The sequence below is a fragment of the Eptatretus burgeri genome, chromosome 17 (assembly GCF_056783735.1).
Source record: "Eptatretus burgeri isolate ZD-2024b chromosome 17, Ebu_testis_v1, whole genome shotgun sequence".
NCBI classification, from domain to species: domain Eukaryota; kingdom Metazoa; phylum Chordata; class Myxini; order Myxiniformes; family Myxinidae; genus Eptatretus; species Eptatretus burgeri.
Window position 1 is genome coordinate 13490007 of NC_140977.1, and position 26221 is coordinate 13516227.

The 26221-nt window shown below is 41.4% G+C and overlaps 1 pseudogene across 1 annotated transcript; it reads right to left on the minus strand.

Annotated features, from left to right (window-relative positions):
* Nucleotides 1-6921: 6921 nt before the first annotated feature.
* Nucleotides 6922-18906, minus strand: LOC147009349 (uncharacterized; annotated as a pseudogene). Its single transcript, XR_015052732.1, has 5 exons — nucleotides 18883-18906; nucleotides 18609-18747; nucleotides 14782-14892; nucleotides 13414-14166; nucleotides 6922-9102 (listed from the first exon to the last, which is right to left on the minus strand). The product of XR_015052732.1 is annotated as an uncharacterized LOC147009349 (transcript).
* Nucleotides 18907-26221: the final 7315 nt, after the last annotated feature.

The following is a 26221-nucleotide window of genomic DNA, read 5'->3' on the forward strand; positions in this document are numbered from 1 at the left end:
ATTTTTTTTCTAAAACGCTGGCACACGTTGAATACGTTATGGGTAAGTTTTGATAACATTGAGAGCACTCTGAAAAACACTGCCATACGTCGTTGTACGCTGGATTTAAACGTTGTACTTTTTGGTTGTCCTCAAATTTTATCATGCTTGAAATTTCATGACGTATGCCGGCGTATGACTCAAACGTTCCGCTACACTGGCCACAGGTTGTATGAACGGTCTGCGATCGTTGACAGACGTCAACACATGCTACTTGTAAGTTAATCATAAGTTGAGACACGCCGAGGTAATGTTTAGCGTACCTGAAACTTATTTCTAACCTATGATTAATGTGTTGTTGGCACGTTACGCGATCGTTGCCACACATCGACAGACGTTACTTTAAAGTTACTCATAGGCTGAAAGACATCGGTATAATGGATCGTCCTTGCGTCAGTGTCCACGGCCACGGCCAGGACACTTATTTGCAGCATTCTTCAAACTTTTCTTGGGCATGACGAGGATGTTCACACTTCGATGTCTAGCTTGGCTATGATTCCAATTTTCCATCGGCAGCGTCTATTTAAAATAGTCAAGTTTGAGCGTTTTAACACGTTCAGAAGAAACGCTTCAAATTTCCAAACCCCAGCGTCAAAAAACAAAGGCGAGTGACAGCAATTTAAATCGTTCATTGTAAACAATGAAAATAGCTGAGTGGTACCGTTTAAAAGTCGTTGAGTGTAAAAAAAATCCAATTATTGAGCGCAAGCGTCTACTTTCAATAGTGGAGATGCAGCCATTTAAATCGTTGAGTTTATCATTTAAATCGTTAAACGCAAGGACAATCCATCATAACCCACACCCTCCCCCTCACCTACTACTGCCAACATGAACAAACTACTACTAATACTAATACTAATACTGATACTGATACTGTTACTGCTGACATGGACAGCGACTCAAAAAGGACTCGAAAACACTGTTGGGTTCCCCTTTTATGAACACCATTTTTATAAACCAATTCCCAAAACCGCTGGGAACACGTCTTTATATGGCAGTTGTAAGTTAGAAACACGTTAATTTTTTTTTTTTTGTCGACCGGAAGACGTCATTGGAATACGTCTACATACGTCGATGTGTGTTGGGACTACGTAAAGAATTGGTTCAAAGCACGTCAAACATAAGTTAGAAATAAGTTTCGCGTAAAAAAGACATTACCGCGACGTGTTTTGACTTATGAGTAGCTTATAAGTAGCCTTTGTGGACGTGTGTAAGCATCCACATATCGTGTGTAAAACTTATCCCCATCGCATGCGGAACGTGTGTCATACCCCGAGTACGTCGTAAAATTTTGAACATGTTTAAAATTTCTTGACGTACTCTACTTACTACGACGTATGATAGCGTACTTTAGCGTTGTACTCACGTATACCAAACTTACTCATACCGTATTTGACGTGCCCCAACGTTTTAGACACATTTTTCTTAGGTCGGCATACGCTGGCAAGATCGCCAAGGTGTCACCGCGATGTTGACACTTCCATTTCTACGGCAGTTATGATTCGAATCGTTGTGCGTCAGCCTTTTAATAGGCTACGTCACGACATCGTCGGCGATGCATGCAACGCGCTATGCCTAAGTTAGACTATCGTTGGGCATCGGTTGTGTAGGCCGACAACAGGTTCAGCATTCGTTGGTATAAGTTATCTATAACACAACGAAACGTTCTGTGTCCGTTACCAATGCGTTATACATAAGACCAAGTCGCTATGAATACGTCCGAATCTTTAAAAAAAAAACATCAAAAGTTCAACGTAAGCCAGCGTTTTACATACATTTTAATACGTTGCCATCGCTGGCTAAAACGTCAAGGTGTGACCGGGCCTTAAATAATGTCTGTCTCAGTTTATTCTTATAAAAACAAAATATTTTACATATTAAACCAAATTCACTCAAAAACGGTTGAATTTGCGTAATACAAGCGTTTGCAACACAATGGGTTGGTCAGACCCCGTTTTTTTCCAAATAACTATTCCAATGCAGAAACACGTGTTTTTCATCAAACATTGTGTATTTAACTTTTACTAAGAAAAACAAAATATTTTACACAAGAAACCTATTTCAAGCAAAAACAGTTGAATTTGCCTAAATCTAAATGTTTTTCAACAACACATCAGCTTGTTCTGAACTTGTTTTTTTGTTCCAAATCACGATTCCAAAGCAGAAACGCATTATTTTCATCAAATATTTTGTATTTCACTTTGTTCGAAGTAAAACCATTGCATTTTAGACCATAAATCTAATTCACACTCAAAAGGTTATTCGCCAGAAACAAGCATTTCTAACAGCACCTCAGCTTGTTCTGACTCCGTTTTTTGTTCTGTCACCATTCTCATGTAGAAACGTGTCTTTCATCAAATCATGTGCATTTTCGCTTGTTCTTCGGAAAACCAAATATTTTACACAAGAAAATATTTTCATAAAACAACGGTCTTATTTGCCTTAAAAATGCGTTTCTGACAAGACATTTGTTGCTTCTGACTCGATTTTTTGAACCATTTCACTATTCTCATGCCGAAACGTGTCCAGGAAATATTGCATATCTTACACCTGATGTTAGCTTCATGATTAGAGTGGTGGGCTTGGTATTCTTGGGTCTTGAGTTTCAAATCCTTCTCAGCTGTTTAATTAATACCAGGTGGGGTTGATTCAGCCTGTCATCCTTCCGAGGTTGGCAAAATGAGTACCAGGTTGCTGGGATGATTGAGCCATTCGAATATTCTGCATTGGAGTGGTGACCTGTCCAGGATTGTGTCCAATAGCCAGGAGACTGCTTAGGCAGTACCAACACTCAACACAGAGTATGGTCCCAATTGATTTGGATTGTATTGTGTGTTTTTGTTTGTTCTCAGCAAAAAAAAAAATTGCACAAGAATCCCAATTCATGCAAAAACGAGTGAATTTGCCTTCTTCATATGATTTTCACAACACATTAGTTTGTTGTAATCCCGATTTTTGTTTCAAATCACGATTTTCATGCAGAAATGCACGTTTCTCATCAAATAATGTGTATTTTATCTTGTTCTCAGCAAAACAATATTTTACACAAGAAACCCGATTCTTGCAAACACATTGAATTTTCCTAAAACAAGCATTTGTTGACAACAAATTAACTTGTTCTGATCCAGTTTTTTGTTCTGTATCACTATTCCAATGCAAAAACGTGTTTTTTTTTATTATCAAACATTGTGAATTTTAGCTTGTTCTGAGGAAAAGAAAATATTTTCACAAGAAACCATATTCATGCAAAAATGGTCATATTTATCAAAAACAAACATTTTAAACAACACATTAGCTTGTTCTGATCCAGCTTTTTGTTCCAAATCACAATTTTCATGCAGAAATGCATGTTTTCCATCCAATAATGTGTATTTTATCTTGTTCTTCGGAAAACAAAATATTTTACATAAGACACCGAATTCATATAAATATGGTCTTATTTGCCTGAAACAAGCGTTTTTAGCAACACACGAGGGTTGTATTCCCACCGCATTTTGTTCCAAATGATAATTCCAAAGCAGAAACACGTGTTTTTCACGAAATAATGTGTATTTTAGCTTGTTCTCATTAAAAACAATATATTTTACATAGGAAACCTAATTCATGCAAAAATAGAGGAATTTGCCTGAAACAAGCATCTGTTAACAACACTTGCGCTTGTTCTAACTCCATTTTTTGTTCTATATTACTATTCCAATGCAGATACACGTGTTTCCCATCAAATAATGTGCATCTCATATCTGATGTTGGCTTAATGGTTAGGCTGGTAAGCTTGGATTTTACTCTTGAGTTCAAATCCTGCTCAGCTCTTGAACATTAGGTTGTTTTTCACAAAACAAAACATTTTACACAAGAAAATTTATTCATGAAATAAACGATCAAATTTGCCTTAATCAAGCATTTTTGACAAGATATTCGTTGGTTCTGACTCCATTTTTTGAACCACATCACGATTCTCCCGCAGAAACATGTCTTCATTAAATATTGTGTATCTTATACCTCATGGTGGCTTAATGGTTAGTCTGGAGTGTTTGGAGTGTTAGAATTTGACTTCAAATCCTGCCCAGCTGTTGAATTTTAGCTTGTTCTTCGGAAAACGAAATATTATGTACAAGGAAATTTATTCCTGAAGAAACGGTCATATTTGCCTTAAACAAGCATTTTTAACAACACATTAGTTGGATGCGATCCCTTTTTTTGTTCCAAATCGCAATTCTAATGTCGAAACGCGAGTTTTTCACAAATAATATGTATTTTAGCTTGTTCTCATAAAAACAAAACATTTTACACAAGAAGCCTAATTCACACAAAAATTGTTGAATTTGCCTGAAAGAAGCGTTTTAAACAACACATGAGATTGATGTGACTGTTTTTTGTTCTTTATCACTATTCTCATGTATAAACGTGTCTTTCGTCGAATAGTGTGTTTAGTCTTGTTTTACAGAAAACAAGATAAGTCACAGAAGAAACCTAATTCATGGAAATACCGTTCAATTTATCTCATCAAAGTGTTTATAACAACACATTCGCTTGTTCTGACCTTTTTATTCAGGAAAACAAAACATTTTACTCAAGAAACCCAATTCATGCAAAAACGGTCTGATTTTCCGAAAACAAGCGTTGTTTCCAACACATTACGTTGTCATGACACCATTTTTTTGGTTCCATTTTATGATTCGAATGCAGAAACGCGTGTTTTTCATCAAATAATGTGTATCTTAGCTTATTCTAAAAAAACAAAATATTTTGCATATTAAACCTAATTCACGCAACACAGTTGAATTTGCCTAAATCTAAAGGGTTTTTAACAACACATTAACTTGTTCTGAACTTGCTTTTTGTTCCAAATCACGAATCCAGTGCAGAAACGCATTATTTTCATCAAATAGAGTGTATTAGTTTGTTCGAAGCAAACCAATACATTTAACACAACAAACCAAAACGGTCATTTTCCTCAAACAAGCATTTCTAACAGCACCTTGGCTTGTTCTGACTCCGTTTTTTGTTCTATGTCACCATTCTCATGAAAAATGTATGTCTTTCATCAAATAGTGTTTTATCTTGTTCGACTGAAAACAAAATATTTCTCACAAGAAACCTAATCCGTGTAAACACTGTTCAATTTACCTCATCCAAGCGTTTTTAGCAAAACAATCGCTTCTTCTAAACCTGTTTTTTGTTCCAAATCATGATTCTAATGCAGAAACGCATTATTTTCATTAAATAAAGTGTAAGTCAGCTTTTTTTCAGGAAAACAAAATATTTTACTCAAGAAGCCTACCTAATTCATGCAAAAACAGTTGAATTTGCCTCAATCAAACGTTTTTTAACAACACATCAGCTTGTTCTGAACTTGTTTTTTGTTCCAAATCACGATTCTAATGCAGAAACATGTGTCTTTCATCAAACATTGTATATTTTATCTCGTTCGAAGGAAAATAAAATATTTTGCACAAGAAACCTATTTCAAGCAAAAAGAGTTGAATTTGCCAAAATCTAAAGGGTTTTCAACAACACATTAGCTTGTTCTGAACTTGTTTTTTTTGTTCCAAATCACGATTCTAAAGCGGAAACGCATTATTTTCCTCAAATATTGTGTATTTTACTTTGATCTAAGCAAAACCAATACATTTTACACAATAAATCTAATTCACGCCCAAAAGGTCATTTTCCTGAAAGAAGCATTTCTAACAAACAGCACCTCAGCTTGTTCTGACTCCATTTTTTGTTCTGTCACGATTCTCATGCAGAAACGTGTATCTTTCATCAATACATGTGCATTTTACCTTGTTCTTCAGAAAACCAAATATTTTACACAAGAAAATGTGTTCATTAAAAACGGTCTTATTTGCCTAAAAAACGCATTTTTGACAAGACATTCGTTGCTTCTGACTCCATTTTTAGAACCATTTCACGATTCTCATGCAGAAACGTGTCTTCATGAAATATTGCATATCTTACACCTGATGTTCGCTTCATGATTAGAGTGGTGGGCTTGGTATTCTTGGGTCTTGAGTTTCAAATCCTTCTCAGCTGTTTAATTAATACCAGGTGGGGTTTATTCAGCCTATCATCCTTCCAAGGTTGGCAAAATGTGTACCAGCTTGCTGGGATGATTGAGCCATTCGAATATTCTGCATTGGAGTGGTGACCTGTCCAGGATTGTGTCCAATAGCCAGGAGACTGCTTAGGCAGTACCAACACTCTGCACAGAGTATGGTCCCAATTGATTTGGATCGGATTGTGTATTTTTGTTTGTTCTCAGCAAAGAAAAATTGCACAAGAATCCCAATTCATGCAAAAACGAGTGAATTTGCCTTCTTCATGTGATTTTCACAACACATTAGTTTGTTGCGATCCCGATTTTTGTCTCAAACCACGATTTTCATGCAGACATGCACGTTTCTCATCAAATAATGTGTTTTTTATCTTGTTCTCAGCAAAACAATATTTAACACAGGAAACCCGATTCATGCAAAAACGTTGAATTTTCCTAAAACAAGCATTTGTTAACAACACATTAGCATGTTCTGATCCAGATTTTTGTTCTGTATCACTATTCCAATGCAAAAACGTGTTTTTTTTAATCAAACGTGAATTTTAGCTTGTTCTGAGGAAAAGAAAATATTTACACAAGAAACCTTATTCATGCAAAATCTTGATAATTTGCAAAAGCAAGTGTTTTGATCACATTCGGTTGTTCTGACCACGTTTTTTGTTCCAAATCACTTCTAATACAGAAACACGTGTTTCATATGAAATACTCTGTATTTTATCATGTTCTAAGCAAAACAATACATTTTTCACAGGAAACCTTATTCATGCAAAAACGGTCTAATTTGTAAATAAAAGCGTTTTTAACAACGCTTTCAGTAGTTTGACTTGTTTTTTTTTGTTTGTTCTAAATCACAATTATAATAAATAAATGCATGTTTCTCATCAAATTGTGTGTAATTTAGGTTGTACCAAGGAAAACAACATGTCACAGAAGAAACCTTATTAATGCAAAAACGGTCAAATTTGCAAATGCAAGCGTTTTGTTTAATGCAAAACCTTCTTCCAGCCATTGGTTGACATCTGCCACTCGAATAATTTCGATATCGCTTCCTAATGTTGGGAGAATCCCAGAAAACATTACCTCACAACCCTTTGCTTTCAGCTGCTTACCCAATATCCTGTATATTTTACACACTGACATATCCTGAGACTTTTTCAAAACCTCCGAGTGAACCTTCCCCACATCATTTACTCTTCGGTGTACCAAAGCCTTGCGAATCACAATTACCAATCGACAAAAGGAGTGCAGGTAGTAAATGATAACAGTTGGACTCGACAGATACAGAATGATTGCCTTGGCTTTGGAAGTTATTCTCTTGGAGCAAAAAGAATATCAGTGGACAAAGAAAATCAGAAGTTCAAGATGAGCACATGACGTTTTCCAGGACTGAATCCTTCTGAAGAAGGAAGGTGACAATGTGAGAATTTCTTGGATTGAAAGATTTTCTTGGCTCTGGGGCACTCAAACTTAAAATGGGAAAGGGGATGAAATGACACTCATCACCATGCTCGAGCTCCACACAAAGTTTCGCTGCTGCCAAAGCCGATTCTTTGTGATGATTACAATCCTGGGCAGGTCGCAACGCCATTGCAGGTTGTTCGACCAAGTGTGCAGGTATTTGGTAGTTGTCCAGGGTGTTCGTAATAACTCGCCCACTCTTCACCAAAGACACCATGGGATCTTTAACATACATCAACTAATGCCAACAGACAGGACACCCAGCTTAACCTCCATCGGAGAAATGGTGCACATTTTGATGAAATTCCCCTGCATGTGAAAACCAGGATGACAGTTTGTAGCTGGGCTAAGATTCAAACAAAGGTGAGACAGCTAAGAGGCCAGTGTGCACACCTCCAGGCACTCCAACCATCACAAAACAATAGTGCTTGGAGGAAAATGCCGATTGCATGCATAAAACATCATTGAGCCAGGAAATAATGTGGCCTTGTGCCCACAGACCTTGGTATGTAGAGCGGAGTGCCAGCAAGTGTCCAAACACCTTGGAGAAACTATTTCAATTGCATGCATATCCAAACGTCAATTTCCTCACCATTCTTGTGATCATTACTCAGCCCAAGTACATCATGTTACTAGACTAGCAACACATGAAAGACCAAGTTTGAAGAAAGGTATCATGAGATATTCCACATCCTCAATCTAATTCCAATGAGACACTGACATATCCTGCCACTCTTGTGTACATTTTCACCTTATTTAAATAAATTGGTGTGGCCATGGATAAAACATGTCACTTTATTCAAACAGACATTTTCATGACAATTCAATATCTTATTGAAAATATTTTCCAGTTGGAGGGATCTGTGGCCCTTTTTCACTTCTTGGTAAGTCCGAGTTCAAAAGTGTGCCCTCCATTAAAAACACTAAACAAATACCATGATTGGGAAATCTTTGTAGCCAATCAGGTGGCTTTCCCCACAGGATGCTGGCTTGTTGATAGGGGATAGGAGTATCACTATTCCCTACAGGATAGTGAGAGCACTCAGTGGTGTTGTGTCAATCATCAACATCATCATACTATAATGCCTATGTATGCATGTGTGTATATATGTGTGCGTCGTCGGTTATTATCTCGATCATTCGGGTTTCATAAAGTGTTACAGAGCCCTCCCAGGACGTAAAATAACCACTTTAATTTTGGTGAAGGATTGTGATTCATGGGTTAAGTTGTGTTCTCAGAGTTTTGTTCCAAGGGCTCTTTTCAGCATTGTCACTGAGCCACGGACACCCTCCAACTGCAGTTTGTGTACAGTAATGTTCCCTGGTATGGTTTGTACAATCTTTGTGAGGTTCTTCTTTATCATTCCCGTTGCTCCAACTATCACTGGTACAATTTCAGTACTCTTCAGCTTCCAGGAACTTTTCACTTCATTCTAGAGATTTGGTCATTTTCTTGATTTCTGCATTATTTAGACCAAAATCACTGGGTACTGAAACCTCAATTAGCAATGCCTTGTTTTGCTTTTTGTATCTGAGTATGACGTCCGGTCGCAATGCTTTGTTTTCCATGTTCATGCTGGATGGAATCATCAGGTCGTCTGTGAGCGTGATGTCCTTGTTTTCAATGATTGCTTTTGGTTTGTGCTTCTAAGAGTTTTGTGGATCTGGGATATTGAAATTTCTCCAGATGTGCCAGTGAATTACTCCATATACCCTGTAATGCATGCCTTTGTGTGTACAGCTGTTCTGACATGAGTTTTTTTTTGCATCTCCATCGGAGGTCATTCGTGCTTTCTGTTTCAACCTTGCAAAAACTAAACTACACTTGTCCGATTGACTCAGTCCTGCCATTTTTTTATTTTTTTTAAAGCCATTTGTGTAGTGTCCTTTGTCTTGGGCATTTATAATGATTCGTTCTCCATCCCAATTCAGCTCATGGTGTACTTCTTCACTATTCCAGTGATCCTTCTTTGTCTATCCCCAATCTGTCCTACTCTTTTTTTTATATATTTCCCTTCTCTTTTGTCTTTCTCCCAGCTGCAACTATATATCTGATGGCATTTCATCTTGCATTTACTTTTGTCATTTTTGCAATTGTTGGGGCTGCATTTATTGCTGTTTCCGTTTGGTGCATAACAGCTTGTATTCACACCTGTTTTTGCAAGTTTCTTAACAGGGTGAGTGAGATACCTTTCTTAGTTTGTTGTGTTCATGCTTTTGTACAAATTGTATTAGGTAGTCTGATGAACTTTTCAGACTCTACTAATCATAATCATCGCTCTTTTCACTTGGTTGAGTTCCATAAGGCTGCCACCTTCTTTCCTCGGTAGGTACATTATTGTGTGTGTATGTGTGTGTGTACAGTGCCTTCAGAAAGTATTCACACTCCTCAACTTTTGTCACATTTTGTTGTGTTACAACCTGAATTTAAATTAATTTCTTGCCACCGATGTACTACACAATGCTGTCAGGCTGGGCAAAGGGCCTGTTCCCCATCCTCACTCTGCAGCATCTGGTCTGTTGTGATCATTAAAGGCAAGTGGTGAACTCGGATTCATCTGCTTGCTTCAGTGATACCAATATCACCTTCTAGGGACTTGCAATGCAACTGGCTGGTCGGACTTCTACCAGTCTCAACAGGGCAAGGCTGCGTCAAATGTGTCCACAACCGGTCACCATGAATTTGTAACCTGTTGGGGTTTCATTAAGAACTGGGTACCTGAGGTAAGTTGCCAACTTCAAAGCCATGCGTTAATTAAAAGTTGCATTGAAACCAAAGTAATGTGTATGTTACTTGGGGGAGTTTTGAAATAATTGTTATAGGATGACTATAATATATACATATATATATATACATATATATACATATATATACATATATATACATATATACACATATATATACATATATACTAGACAACCCATATATATACCAAAATAAAAAAGATAGCTCCAGCAAACTATACCGCCGAGGTTGTTTGCATTGATCGAATAATTCCGAAGAGTAATTGACTGAATCGGGAATTTATTTTTTAAATAATTTTTTTTCGTTGCCCGATTTGAACGAAACTTGATATTGCATGCCAATGTGAAAAGAAAATGGAGAAAAGAAAGTAGAAGAAATTATTGTGCGTAATCTTCCAAACACAATTTTATTTATTCATGAACACGGAAGTATTAAATCAAAATGGCGATGTTTATTTTATGCTAAAAAATAAATCCTTCGTTGTCTATACAAAATGTTTGAGACTTTAAAATAAATCATTTCAAGAAAAAAAAAAAAGATAGCTCCAGCAAACTATACCGCTGAGTGTGTTTGCATTGACCAAATTCTCCCGAAGAGGACTTGACTGAATCGGGAATTTTTTTTTTATATATATTTTTTCGTTGCCCGATTTGAACGAAAGTTGATACAGGAGAATGGTGAGTAATGCGGCCCTAAAATCTTTGCGCTGTCGTGTACCGTTTTGGCTGTATTTTGGGAACATACATACATACAAGATGAGAGTTTTAGTAATATATAGATGAAAACATGTGGTGTGACGAGCACTCTCCCAATCCCCACTGGATACAGTCTAACACCAAAGTGTTGCTTCCAACACAGAGGCTTCAGCTCAGTGACTCTGTCAAACAGACAGATTATGTGGTCAACACCAGATAAACATCCACACTTGATGGGATCATCTTGTCATGCGTGAGCATTATATGTTAATTTTCAAGGATCGGATCTGGTTTATGTTTCCATGATGATTCTGGAACCGGGATGTTGAAATGTTTACAGATGTGCCAGTGGATTACTCTGCAGACGCTGTCATGTCTTTCTGTGTCCAGCTGTTCAGACATGTTTTTTTACATCCCTACTCCATAAAACCTGCATTTGTCCAATTGGCTCAATCCTGCCATTTTCTTAAAAGCATTAGTGTAATGTCCTTGATCTTGGGCATTGATGATGACTTGTTTTCAGTCCCAAGTAATTTGACCTCTTCTACGCCATTCCAAAAAGCCTTCCTTCTCAATCCCTATCCTGTCGAGCTCTTTTTAAAATCTTCCTGTTCTTTTGTCATTCTCCCATTTGTCAGAGTATATCTGCTATCCTCTTTTAGCAGGATATATCTGCTATTTTTTTTAGTTTTCCTCTTTTTCTTTGCAATAATTTGGGGGCAGTGTTTGTTTCTTTTTAATTCCCCTGTGTAGTATCCATCATTTGCACCTGTTTTTGGATAGTTTGTTGCTGAATGGATTAAGGATCCCTTTTCAGGTTTGTTGTTTTCTTGCTCGTGTACAAATCTCATCCAATAATCTGCTGAGCTTTTCACACACCCCGCTAGTCCTCCACATGATGTTCTGTGCACTTGGTTGAGCTCCATCAAACCATCTCCTCCTTCTTCTTGTCATGGTAAGTACAACCTCGGTATGCATTGGTTTTTGTAGAATATCTTGTTAATAATTAGAAGTTTCCTTGTTTTGGTGTCGAGATTGTTGATCACTTGTCACCAATTTATAATTACACAGCTATATTGGGAATGCAAGTTGGTTTACAGTTTTGGTTTTGTTTCTTGGAGAGAGGGATGACTTCAGAATTAGTCTTATTCTGCAAAGGTAATCTTTGCTGATTATTTTACGTATTTTTTGTGTTGGCCTTGGGAGCCTTCTTCTATTCTGAGGTATTTATAGGAGGCTTTGTTTTCTAGTTCCTGTATTGTTGTACTTTGATCAATTCAAATGTTGTCTGTTTTTGTTTTTCCTTGTACAAATATTTATTTGGCACATTTGTCAAGATCAAACTCTTTTTGAATGTCCTCTGAGTACTGCTTTACTAGTTTCAGTTGATCTGCCAATTTCTTATCATTTGGTGTGAAGCATTTTAGGTTGTTTATGTACAGAAGATATGTCACCTTTCTTGTTTTTTGGGTCATTTTTCTGTTGCATGTCAGATTGTATCTGTGTCCTTATTCATTGATGAGGTTACTCATTGGGTCCAGAGCCAGACAAAACAAGAGGGGGGAAAGGCTATCACCTTGTAAAATACCATACGATATGGGATTTAAATCTTTCCTTCCAAGTAAGGTAGTATCAGCATTGTGTTCCAGTATCACTGCTTTCTCAATCATCGTGACAATTTGGGAGTCAATTTTGTATACTTGCATGCATTTTATAATCCATGAATGTGGGACACCATCACAGGCTTTTTTTGTAATTTACTCAGGCTGTGGATAAGTTAGTTTGTCAGAGCTTACAGTTTTTGAATATGGATTTGTTGAACAATAAATGGTCTATTGTTCCATAGCATCCTTTCTTACATCATTTCTGCTCTGCCACTAAAGCTCTTTGTTGAGTGAGGTGGACGTAAACTGTATCGGTGATTACACCTGTTAAAAGTTTGTATGTTGTTGTTGGGCATGTTATTGCTCTATATTTGTTGGGTAGATAGTTTTCTTCAGAAATTATGGATTAAAAGTGTTGCCTTCTGTGAACCATTCATCCATTGGCTGTTCCTCTTGGATGAGTTCATTAAATGCCCGAGCATAGTGAGAGTGGAGAGCATGTAGTTGCTATAATCAGAAAATTGGAATCCCATCCAGGCCTGGGCGTTTGAAGTTCAGCGCTATTGCGAGATGTTTTCTAATTTCCTCTTCATCAATTAATTATCATTCGGTGCAGTTCCTGCAGCTGTTGATTTTTCTTTTCCAAGTGTCATATCCAATCTGCTGCCTTGTGTCATTTTAGAAGCATGCTCTTTTACATGCTTTCTGCTCTGCCTCTAAAGATCCTTGTTGAGTAAGGTCGTCATAAATTGCATCGGTGATTATACCTGTTCAAAGTTTGTATGTTGTTGGTTTGTATATTTAAAAGTTTGTACTCATCATTGTGAATTTTCATGTGCTTTTTAAGATTGCATGACCAATTAAAATGTTTTCTACAAACTGTGCATTTGTATGGGTGTTCTCCATTGTGAATTCTCAAATGTGTTTCAAGGGTGGATGGCCGATTAAAAGATTTTCCACAAACTGTGCATTTGTGTGGGCGTTCTCCATTGTGAATTCTCAAATGGGAATAAAGAGTGGACGACTGATTAAAAGATTTTCCACACACCGTGCATTTGTATGGGCGTTCACCATTGTGAATTCTCAAATGGGAATTAAGAGTGGATAACTGATTAAACGATTTTCCACAAACGGTGCATTTATATGGGCGTTCACCATTGTGAATTCTTATGTGCGTTTTAAGAGTGGATGACTGATTAAAGGATTTTCCACAAATTGAGCATTTGTATGGGCATTCACCATTGTGAATTCGCATGTGTGTTTTAAGGGCGGATGACTGATTAAAGGATTTTCCACAACGTGTACATACGTAGGGGCACTTGCCATCGTGAATTGTCACGTGTGATTTTAGGGTGGACGACCGATTGAACGATTTTCCACAAGTTTGTTTAGTTTTCTTTCCTTTGTGAGAATTATGAAAACTATTCTCTGCAAACAATTCATTATTCGGTTTGTCTTGTTTGTAAAAAGTGCTCTTGCTCGTTATAGTTGGCAGGTCCTGCGGGCGTGTGTCTGAGTCGTTCATACAAGTTGGTGCAGTCTCGCTTGGAGAGTCAATGGATCCACCTGTAAATATAACATCACATGACCTTCAAAAAGAAAAATGAGATTCTGCACAATACTCATATCATTCTGACAAACATGTACGACTGTACGTACATATGCATTTGTTGTATTGCAGAAAAGTAAAAAAAATTACAGTAACCTTTGCTCCGAGAGGTAATGCCTCGCCCCAAACCCCATAAAACATGGTACATTCCACAGAACGGGGTCTGCTTTCATCTGAGGAATAAGGAGGGTCTGCTTGTGTCTGAGGAACCATCCTTGCTTGCGTCCAACTGTGGCCTGACTGCCAATTTGTTGCCTTTTTTTCTCTGTCAACCCACTATTCCACGAGTCAAGATCATTTTTTAAACATAAAATAAAATAAAAAATTGTGCAATTGAACCTCAATTAGAATTGCCGATAACACAAATTTAGGAAAACAGGTTACATACAAACAAGGTATAGTATTGTTCGTTTAAAAATTTCACCTCATGATGAAAGGGATAATGGATGTTTGAGAAATTGATCTGCCATCATGAATAATTCTTAAAGCAATGAAATCAAAACGCATGTTATTTTTTTTTCTCCTTTACACCAGAGAGTTCATCATCAAAATGTATCGGCATTGACAGAAACCTTCATGGGGATGGCTCTTGAAGAAAGAAGCTTCAGAATAATTTGGTTCAGGAAGATCCAGGTGGACATCGATGTTGTGCTCGGTTTTCACTTCCACTTTCACAAATAAATCTGAAAAAGGTGCAGTTCCTGCAGCTTTATGAAATGAAATGAAGGCAGTCTTGCGTCACATTCCATACTCTTAAATAGCTAGCTAAATATTGCATTAAAATCATCGAATTCTTCCTTGAAGAGCGAAAAGCAAAACATTTCCCCACGGGAATAGCGTCGTGGCAAAGGATTACGATATCAAAGTATTACATTCTGTACAAACTGCCTTGATGTCACAAGATGCTTCTTACCTGACCACAACTTCAGTGGGAATTTCACGACCATCCAAAATCACAACCAACAAAGTAGAGAAAGCAAGAAAAATGTGGAGAACCCAAAATACAGAAGGTTTTCTCTCCAGCCTGCCTTGATTGGCAAATTACCCACAATTGTGATCCACCATGTGACTATTTTTTTAGTCTCAAAAGTCAACCCTTATGGAAAATTGAATGTCAAAGTGTGGCAGGTCAACAGATTGACAAATGCAGAAAATAGAATGAACAAGTAAAAATGACATAAAAGGTCATAGCTTCCATTGCTTGGTAGTTTTGCTGAACGGAGTTAAAGGGCCGCCAGTCTACCATCTTTGATCAGATCGCAATCGCAAAATAAAGTTAGGGGCAAGTAGATGCCATTGTTTCATGTGGTTGTGCCAAGTTTTAACAAAATCGGACCATGCATGTTGGAGAAATGGGTGGGGACACGTTTCCGTAACAAAATGGCCAGCCGTCGGCCATGCTTGATCTGATCTTGAAAAAAAAAAGACAAATGACGTGCTTATGCAAGCGATCATTCATTATCTGTGGGCAAAGTTTGAACAACATCGGCAAATGCATGTTCGAGAAATGGTTGAGGACGTGTTCAACATCGGGTTTTTTTTTTACAACTAAAATGCCGCCATTCAGCCATCTTGGATCTTATCTCGGAAAAAAAAATGACGTGCATGTGTATACCACCATGTGTTGTTTTTGTGCCAAGTACGAATAAAATTTGTCCATACATATCCAAGATATGGTTGCGGATGCACACACGTGAAAATCGAGACCAAATCCAAAACCCCCCGTTTCGGACAAAGTCCATTTGGGGCATATGATGAGGGGTGTGGAAAGGATAAATAATCAGCAAGTGTAGAAAAGCTCAGGAGTGGGTTTGGAAAAATCATGAGTTGATGAGCAATTGTTTTGAAGGACTGGAGTGGCAAGATACCTGAGAAGTATGCACACACGTTTTTGAGATTCCGAGTCCGAGTTAAAATCTTGACCCACTTTTAACTGATATCCTGGTTTTCTTATGCAGTCAATTCATCCACGCATCCATCGCTGTCCCTCGGATGGATATTAACCCGTGTCCCATCTGCTGGCATTACTTAGTGGACATTTAGGATCCCACGTTGTCTTTCACAGAGTTGGCGAGTTGATCCCGGAACCCTGAACAAATTTTTTTAAATCATGCTTCAACCTGCCTCAGCCTCAAACCCAGATTTAAAACAATGCTGCAAACCAAGAGCCAAGTGTTGCACACAAAAGGAAGACTGAAGGACCTGAGTTCCTCCACGGAACGCATTCCTTCTACACGGTCACTGACAATTCGCCAATAAGTAATGAAATCAGTCCAGCGGCTGATGTGAGCCTGTAGCATTGGGGTTTTCATATATGTGCTCCCTCAAAATGCCTGCAGCTGTGTCAGAACTCAGGTATTGCTTGAAACAGTAAAGGACTTATCTTGTGCAGCTTTTCTTAGTTGCTTTATTCAGTTTTCTTTGACGAGAAGGCATGAGTGTTCACTATCTCATCCTAGTCGCAACTGGGAATGATTGATGAGATGTGAGCCAATTGGTTGTTTCCTCCAATGACAGGTGAGAGATGTTGCATTGAGCTGTTAATACAAGTGAATTGTAATGAACTCAGACTCCCAAACAGCAGCATTAGACTACTGGAGACTAATTATCTCCCAAGACACTAAGAGGAGGTGAATGTGCACGTGTGAATAATCCACCATCATGCTATAGTTTTACAAATTCCAACAGGTGGCAGATTCAGTGTGTGCAGTTGGCCTCATGAGAGGAATTGTCTTTCACTGGAGGACAGACCCACGGCTCAAAATACACTGCAAATCATGCAGTTGGCCGAACGAGGGGAATGTTCTTGCAATGGAGGATGGAATCAAGGCTTAATATACACAGCAACTTGTATAAAAGTACAGATTCAGACCTGGTCACTTTAACCTGAACACGCTGTTTCTGCTCCCCCAACTAAAGATAGAGTTCCTCATGTCATACATGAGATCAGAGCCATCTCTCGAGACAGTCAAGCTTTCCATCCAGTCTGGCACCCCCACCTTGCCCTTACAATTCTCTGCCTATGGCATCCATAGCCACCTCCACAAAAGGGATTGGCAAACTTCCGCTGCTCTCGTAGCAAACACATGCCTCTCAATGAAATCCTTTCATCTCCTCTCCCTATCAAGGGTGGAGTATCCCAAGGCAGTGTGTTGGGTCTCGTCCTATTCATCAACAACCTCTTCCTCTCTGGAAAATCCTCATTATCCATTTGCTGATGACTTCACCCTCTGCTGTGGCATCTTTCAGAGAGACAGGTAGCAGCCTCTTCTCTCTCTCTTCAGACATTGATAGAATTACAAGCTGCTCAAACACATGGAATATGTCTTTCAATTCTGGCAAATCTCACACTCCCACTCTCTGTCTGCAAGGACCATTTGGCAACCCCTCCCATAATCTTTCTTAACAATCCTCATGAAGAAATTCAGTTTCTTAAACTTTTGAGTCTCACTACCAGCCATATTTCTTGTGGAAACCACACGTCTGAGTTGGCCTCGAAAGCCAGAGTAAGCATCCACCATTGTGCAGTCCATCCTTAGTCCCCCCCCCCCCCGAACTGTTATTCAGCAACAAGGCCTTCATTGGCAGCATGATGGATTACTGCTCTCCTCTCTCAGCTGACACCCCTCCCTCACATCTTGCTCAGCTTGACGCTGAGGAAACAAAGGCCTATAAGATTGTTGGAACCTTCCGCAATTAAGCCAAGTCAATGGACCAATCATTCACATCGCAGAAAGGTTGGTGGCATCTCTTTCTTCTTCTGCTTCCTTTGTGGTCTTGAACGCTCAACTCTTTCCATGCTTTATACCCCCCTATGGTTTCTGCAGGGAACACACGGTCCTCCAGCAACCCCCTTCTGGTGAAATCCCAACGTTCCAGAATCACTGCTTGCCTCCACAGCTTTGTTTCTCGTTTTTTACCCCCACCTGTGGATAAAACTTACACCTTCTCGTTAATCTCATTCTTTCCTCCAGGTCTTCAAGCCAACACTTTACCACCATCAGCGATCATCCCCCATCTAACCATGATCTTTTCCACCCCAAATGACCCCATTCCAAACCAATCCCTTTTCCCAGGTCATTGTGATTTTTTTTTTTCCCCTTCTCCTTCCCCTCTTTACATTTGTTAGTTGGTTGTTTTGTTACTTTTCTGTTTCATCCCCACTTTCAACTTCCTCTTCTTCTTATGTTTCATTCAACTTGTGCACAGCTTGTTCACCCCAATGTTACCTTCTCCCTCCCCTTCATCTCACTTCTACTTCCACTCTGCTATCCTCATTGTTTCCTCCTTTCCACTCTGCCCTCATTCTTTCACAATCTCTATCATGTATGCAAATATATATTTTTTAATTTGGCACGAAACAAACACAGATCCCATCAGAAGATGAAGATGAACTCACCATTCAGCTGGTCACTTTGCTCCTCTTCCAGACCAAAGGAGTTCACATCCTCTATTTTTATTTGCAGAATCTCAGGAAATCCTTCCAACTCCTCAACCTTCATTTCACACCCGAGCACAGTCAGCTGTTCCGATTCCAGCTGCACACAACAGGAATCCTTCAATCAGTCAACTTGAGTGTACAGTACAGGGTGGGTGAACCTTTAAAGAGGCAGTAAACACACCACTCTTCCTGACGTTTGCTCCACCCTTGATCCCACCTACATGTGAATCACCTCTGTACTTGAGACCTTAATCATTTGCCCAAATCAGTTACAGCACCTCAAACGGTCACCACACACAAACGCGCACTTTTTGATACCCCCAAAATAAATTGTTCTTAAGACAATATGGTAATTGTATTCCACGTTGATGTAAATTTTGATTTTGCCACATATAAAACATACAAAAGTTTAGATGTCCATCTGAAATCTGAGCCTGATCAGCAATTATAGAATGGAAACATTTAATGGTGAGAAGGCCTTACACATAATCACAGGGGAGGTGTATTGTGGAAGAAATGAACTCAATTTCCACTCAAGTTCAGCATACAAAGGAGAATGTTTAATAACATTATGTACGTGCGCACATACGGGAGAAATCTCCATCAATGAAACTCCCAAGTTAAAAAAAAAAAAACGCTAACCTAAGTCTTACATATCAAGTGGGGAAATTGATTGAACAAGCAGGATAAAAGAAAAAGCCTTTCATCTGGGAAAGAGTTACTCTTACCACAGTTTGAAATCAAAAGAACTGTTTTCTGCTACTGGGAAAGGAGGGAAACAGTCTAAACTAGAGGGGGAGCACTCGGGAGAGTGCAAAACCTCCGCCGCCAATACTGCTGGGTCACTCAAGTGAACCTTATATCTTATTCATTAAATATGTCAACAGTGCTGAGAGTTATAGTTCTTTTCTCCAACATTTTTTTTTTGGGGGGGGGGGGTTGGAAATCACTTAAAACATGTAAAAATGCAAAAAAAAAAAAAAAAAATCGAAATTTGGTTGAAAAAAAAGTTGCAACATTTTTTTCCTCGAACAATTTTTTTTTTGGGGGGGGTTGGAAATCACTTAAAACATGTAGAAATGCAAAAAAATTCTTTTTTGGGGGGGGGGGGTGGTTGGAAATCACTTAAAACGTAAAAATCACTTAAAACGAAAAAAGAATTTTCTCAAACAATTTTTTTTTGGGGGGGGTTGGAAATCACTTAAAATATGTAGAAATGCAATAAAAAAATTTTCTCTAACAATTTTTTTGGGGGGGGGGTAACAATTTTTTTGGGGGGGGGTAACAATTTTTTTGGGGGGGGTTGGAAATCACTTAAAACATGTAGAAATGCAAAAAAAAAAATTATCTATTTTTTGGGGGGGGGGTAAAAAAAAATTTGGGGGGGGGAGGGTTGGAAACCACTTAAAACATGTAGAAATGCAAAAAAAAAAGTTTCTTTTCTCTAACAATTTTTTTGGGGGGGGGGACCAAGTCCAAAATTTAATGGCATGATCCTTGGACCATACCTAACCTCCCCACCAAGTTTCGTCGAAATCCGTTGAGGAGTTTTTCCGTAATACTGTTCACAAACAAACAAAGGGGTGAAAACAATAACCTCCATCCATCTTCGAAGATGGCGGAGGTTAACAATGTTGGTTCCAGTCGGCCAGGTCCAAGTACAGGCAATCAGAAAAGAGCACAACAGCCCCTCAAAGTCCCACAGAGGTAGAGACAGTTACACAGATCAAGGTTGTGAATCATTACTTCGGCAAGTTCTCAGCGTTGATAAAGAACAACATTGCATTCCGACTGGGCTGCTCACAGAACCTCGGCAGCGTTTACAGGAATCAAATGGAACAGAATACATGGATAATTATGTGTATGAATACATGGATGGAATCCTCCCAACTGCAGCATTTTACTGAAGTTCAAGTAATATTTTATGAGTGAGGAGCAATGTCTATATTCATTCATTCACACTTTGGGATGGCAACACCAATTACAAATGCTTAAAGAGGAAGTCTTCGACATTATGAAGGAGTATTTATGGTCAGATGTAATCCATTGAGCACATACGTTAATATTGTTGCGGTATTTGCGCCCGCCGGCGTGCTGACGGCCACGTAACTCGAATCGCGGCACGTCGCCCACCGGACGGACAATCCAGTCGTGACCCTCTCGGACTAACGCCGGGAACCAGTCACGGGTGGACCTTTCGGTCTCACCGCGATCGAGCCAATCAGCCCCCGCGTGGGATAGGGTTGCTCGCCAAATTCGACCTACCTAAGTACCCACGCGGAGGGTAGACCGGGCGATCGCACCTCGCCGCAGGTCGACTTCGGACACGGGCCACTTAAGCGACCCGTTCCGTACTATCAGAATAACCGAGCGGTGTTATCGTCGACCTCGACGGTTCGATTAATTATCGGGCGTATTCAGCCCACTACCAACCCTTTACGTGAAGCAAGATGAGGATTCAATGGGAGAAATGACGAAGCAAAGCGGGAAACAGTTCAACACAAAGCACATTTATTCGCGGTGAACGGAAACACACATATACAATTCCACCAAAAGCACACAGAAAAGACACAATGCAATTTACACAAAAAGCAAATATAAAAGAGAAGACACAATGCAGAGCTAATACCGACTACCGAGCACACGGCAACACTTATACAATTCTACCTCACAGACGGCGCCGACAACACATACCCAAAACCAAGGAAAAGAATACCCCCAAGAATGAGGCGGGCCTGAGGCCGAGACCGGGTCGCGCCTACCCGTCTGGTGATGAGACGCGGAGCGATGATGGTGCCTCACTCCGCGGGCCTCGCGGACAGTGTCTGGTAGGGGGTGGGAAAGGGGCCCCCTTGGTCGCACTATCTCAGCGCGGGGGGAAACAGGAGGGGGTTGCTGATGCTCGGGGTATAGAGGATCTTTATTATCCCGCGACGAGCGTCTCCACCTCGGCCAGGTCGCGCTGTCGGCCTCCCTCGGGTGCAGCTCCCTGCACGACGCGAGCACCCCCTCGTCTGGTGTCGCCGCCTTTCCACAGCTCGTCCCCTCCGTTCCGACTCCAACGCACACGACGAGCAGCTCCACCGCCCGCGAAGTCTTGACTCTCTGTTTCCGACTCTCCTACTCTCCGCCTCTCCGCCTCTGGACTCTCCGACTCTCCACTCTCCGACTCTCTTCCTCTCCCCGTTGGACTCCCCGACTCCCCTCTCTGGACTCTCCGACTCTCCACCTCGCTCCCCATTGGCCCGAGAAAAAGTGGGCGTGAAGGCTTTTTGATTCACAAATTTGCATATATCGATCGTCCTGGAGGCGGGGCCAAATCGCCCCTCGCTCACCGATTGGACGGCAAAAAGTGGGCGTGTGTCGTTTTTGATCCGTTTTTGAAGCACAAAATCCGTGATTTTGTACACGCTGTTCGACGCGCGCCCTGCACGAGTCCAACACCGGTACCCACAGCGGGGCAAGAACGGTGGCGATGCTACGGTTGCGAGGTGTGACATGAAGGTCGTGGCGGTTGTGGTGAAGCGGTGGTTGTGGTTGTAATCATGGCGGTTGGTCCAAATTAAAGATAGTAAAAGAAAAACGGCTATCCTGAAGAGTCGCAGCACGCATAAATGACATGTATTCCCACTAGACAACGGGTTTGGGCCTAACTACACATGTACTTACCGAGATACCTCACCTAAGGGACCTGAATGGTGGTTTGCGAATTTGGTAACCACAACAATATGTAGACAGTTTCCCCACATCACTGGGATTCAGGTAATAAATTAGGAACCCACTTTTAAAAAAAATCGGATGGCAAGATAACATTCACCTGGAAAAGCCTGGTATTCACTTAACGGTTAGGGTGCCTGGCTTTAGATCTTCGGGTCATGAGTTTATATTAAGCCCCTGTCTCTGCATTGAATTAACACCAGGCAGGTTGACTCAGCCTGTCCTTCCGAGGTCGACAAAATGAATTCCAGCTTACCGGTAGCAGGGGGAATTGCATGAGCGGCACAGCCACACTCTGAAAAATGATTCAGCCAAGCAGCCACAGACTGAATATGAATAAATAAAATAAATATTCTCCTGGAACATGTCCGTGGGAATTAATTTCAAATTCACCACAAATGGCAAGTAGTACTGGGTCACCTGTATTAAATATTTACAGAAAGACCATTTGTATCATTCTATAGTTTAAACACTGTAGGAAAGTTAAGTTTCTTTGTTAATTCAATGAGTATAATTCAACAGAAAAGAGGAAGAAGAATCGTCAAATCCCAAAATTCCAAATGTTCCGCAACAGAAAAATGGACAGGATTGTGGGGGTTCAACATTTGCCTGAACACTCAAATACCCCTCAGATCCGAAAGTCTTCTTGATACCACAGTGCATTGAGAAACTCTCAAATCCTTTTTTCAAACAAAGCAAAACATCCCTCAGACATCTGCAGATCATGTCCTCTCGTGTGTTCAAGTACTCATTTTTAAATCTGCGCACACCACTGCGACAAATTACAAACAACAATGGCCCTCATGGTCTGTGAGGAACTCCATTACTTGTAACTCCCCTTTCTGATGTACTCTGATTAATCACCACCCTTTACTTCCTTTCCCCACACCAGTTCCTGCTCCATTTAGCCGTTGTATTGACGACTCTGCCATGTCCAACCCTAACTACCAGCCTCTTGCATAGAAATTTATGAAATGCTCTCTCTGACGATGCTACACCCACTGGTCTTGCTTCCTCTACCCAAATTGGCAATTGCCTCAAAACATTCCAACATCTATAATCTATAATACAGGTTCTGCCAAGTCATGATTGTCCTGAAGTTGTAAATTATGTTGTTGTTAGATTGTAAAAAAAAAAAAAAAAAAAAGAGTTGTAAATTGTGCTGAATGCAATGCACTGTTTGTTTTTCTGTTGCAGGTTAATCTTAAGGATTGAATTTGTCATGAATAAATGGACACTTCCAAAAGAGGACACTGATTGTGGAGCTGAACTTCAGAAACGGTTGCAGTGTTGTGTGTGCACAGCATGAGTTCTGAAGAGCACATTGTAACACGCAGGTGTGCGTGGGTTGAATGGTGCCGATGACAGCGACATATGAGAGACAAGGGCCGAGTAGCGGCCGTAGCTATTTTGGGCACTGTGCCGGGTTTACACGGCGGCGAGCGCGAGGTCCGTGCTGTGCAACGCATGAGGCCGCCACGTGCTCGCTTGCGGGAGTGAAGCCCGGTCCGGAAACGCCAGCGGTGAGCGTTGCCGATCCCGCGGACGGACAAAGTTTAGGCAGGATTATGGATTCGGACCGGATGGGTTCTCCACGCGGGCGTGTGTGTTAAGCTCCAACGGGCAGAGCACATGTGTTCGCGTGGGGAACCCCTCGAAGTGCGAGGCTTGGTTTTTTTTTATGCGCCAGTGACGTCATGGCTGTGTGTATGGTTGGAATCCAGCAGGAGGGTGAATCCCTGCCGGATGGTACCGTCCAAGAGGGACGAGGGACGCGAACAGCTGCCATGACATCACGCCAAAGGTGCGCGGCTGAGAATTGCCGCGCTGGTGCGCAGGTTGCAAGTTTCCACGCTGGTGCTGCGCATTAAAAAAAAAAAGCAAGCCTCGCTTTCGGGTGAACAGGATTCCCTGGGCAAGGGGTGGAAGATCCCCTTGACTCCAGGGCACAGGATGAACACTAGTTAGGGGGAAGGGTTAGCTTAGCTCGACCGGCTTCATGGGGCAGGGGTAAGTCCTCATGGGGCCCATGGAATGGATTAGGTAGAGGGTTTTAGTGAGATTTAGGATGGGGAACGGATATGGATGGGATTATTCTGGGACAGTGACAGACTTTGGATGTGTAGTGGGGACGTAGGTTAGCTACGTAGGTTAAAAGGATGTGCTACTAGTGTAAGGGATGACGTGGGAGCACGAGTGAGTTAGGGGAGGTAGTTAGAAGGATGGCAGAGTTCAGCGGTGTGTGTGTTGAAGAGTTGGTGAGTTGAGTGGAAACATGTGCTTGGTGAGTGAGTGAGGCCAGCGAGTCTGTGTGAGTGGAGCGAATGTGGAATGCATGGTGCGATGAGTGATTGGGGGGAGGAGTGACTCCCACCCAAGGGACCCCTGGGTCAGTGTAGAGTGAGTTAGGGGGTTAGTCAAATTGACAAAATGGAGGTCGTTTTGTTGTTAGTGGGAATGTAGGCTCGATACCCTTTTGGAGGGGTGCAGGAGCCCTGTTGACAGGCTGGGAGCGTGGCTGCGAAAGGTGAGTATCGGTGAGTGGGTACCCCGGGCACCGGGCTAGTCGGCCGCGGTAGGCCAAGGGCCCATAGGGGGCCGGGATAGCGTAGTGGGCACGGGTGCGCCCGCATGATGCGGGGGCCCGGGGCGCAATTAGCCGCGTGGGCAGTGTTGTGGGCACGGGTGACCTTTGGAAAGGGGCCCGGGAAGCCAGTCTGCCACGTGAGCGTTTCAGGGGAGTCGCCATGGAGGGCACTCCCCGGTGTTTAGGGAGCTGGTAGGCTCGGAGGCAGTGTAGTGCCCGGGGGTGCCATAGCTGGAGCATCGGCAGAGGGTAGTTCCTGCCAAGGGAGCCATGCGTCCCAGCCATGAGACCTTGTGAGGGCACGGAAAGAAAATTGGGGGGCGAGGCCCAAAATTGTGAGGACACCAACACAGGCGACGGGAATCTGGGTTGTTAGAACCGATGGCTTAAGCGAGAGGCGCTTGTTGAAAGCCCCGGGGTAGTTTAAGAGTTAATGGTTAGGGTAGATTAGGAAGTGTACCCCTCCGCACCATCCATCCCTTTGCTCTCGTTGTGGACCCACTTTGGGTTAAAGATCGCTGAAGTCTGGGGAGGCCAACCTGAGGCTTCGTTGGGCCTCAACACAGGACGCTAGCTCTCCCTTATTCCCTTGGCCTTGTCATGCCATGCCTTGCCTGCCTGCCTTTGCCATGCCATGCCTACTGCCCACATTCATTTTGCCCCTCGTTCTGTTTCGATTTTCCCCACCCCTTGTTCAATGCCATGTGCGCCAGGATCGTCGCGCAGTTTGCGAGGACTGCCCTGCTGGCAGCTACAACATGGGCCTGCAGTGGTGGCCCGTGCACCGTGTTTGCGTCCATCCATTCATCCATCCATCCATCTGTTGTGCTCATTGTGTGTGACACTTGGGCTGGCACGGAGACTGCGTTTGTGCAGCCCATGCACCGTTGTGGTTCACTGTGTTCATTTTAAAAGGGGAGGCCTTGGACTGCATGCGAGCAGCCGGCCACATTCCCTGTCACCTGCATTGCATGAGCCAGAGACTGCATGCGAGCAGCCTGGCTCCCTGCTAACTGCTTTTCTCCCTGCAGAGTCCATAGATCCTGGGCCATGGTTAGTGTAAATTTTGCAGGTTAAGTTGTTAAGATGTACTATAAATATGAGTGCGCCCCTGGCATGTCTGTCTAGCCCCGGCAATTTTATTTAAGTCTTCTGAGTGAGTGGGTTTGTTTAGTTAGTTACTCAGCCCTCAGGTTATTTATTTTGGGGACATGAATACCATGAATGTCACACTCAGGGATCCGTAGGTAAAACGTACTAGGGGAGA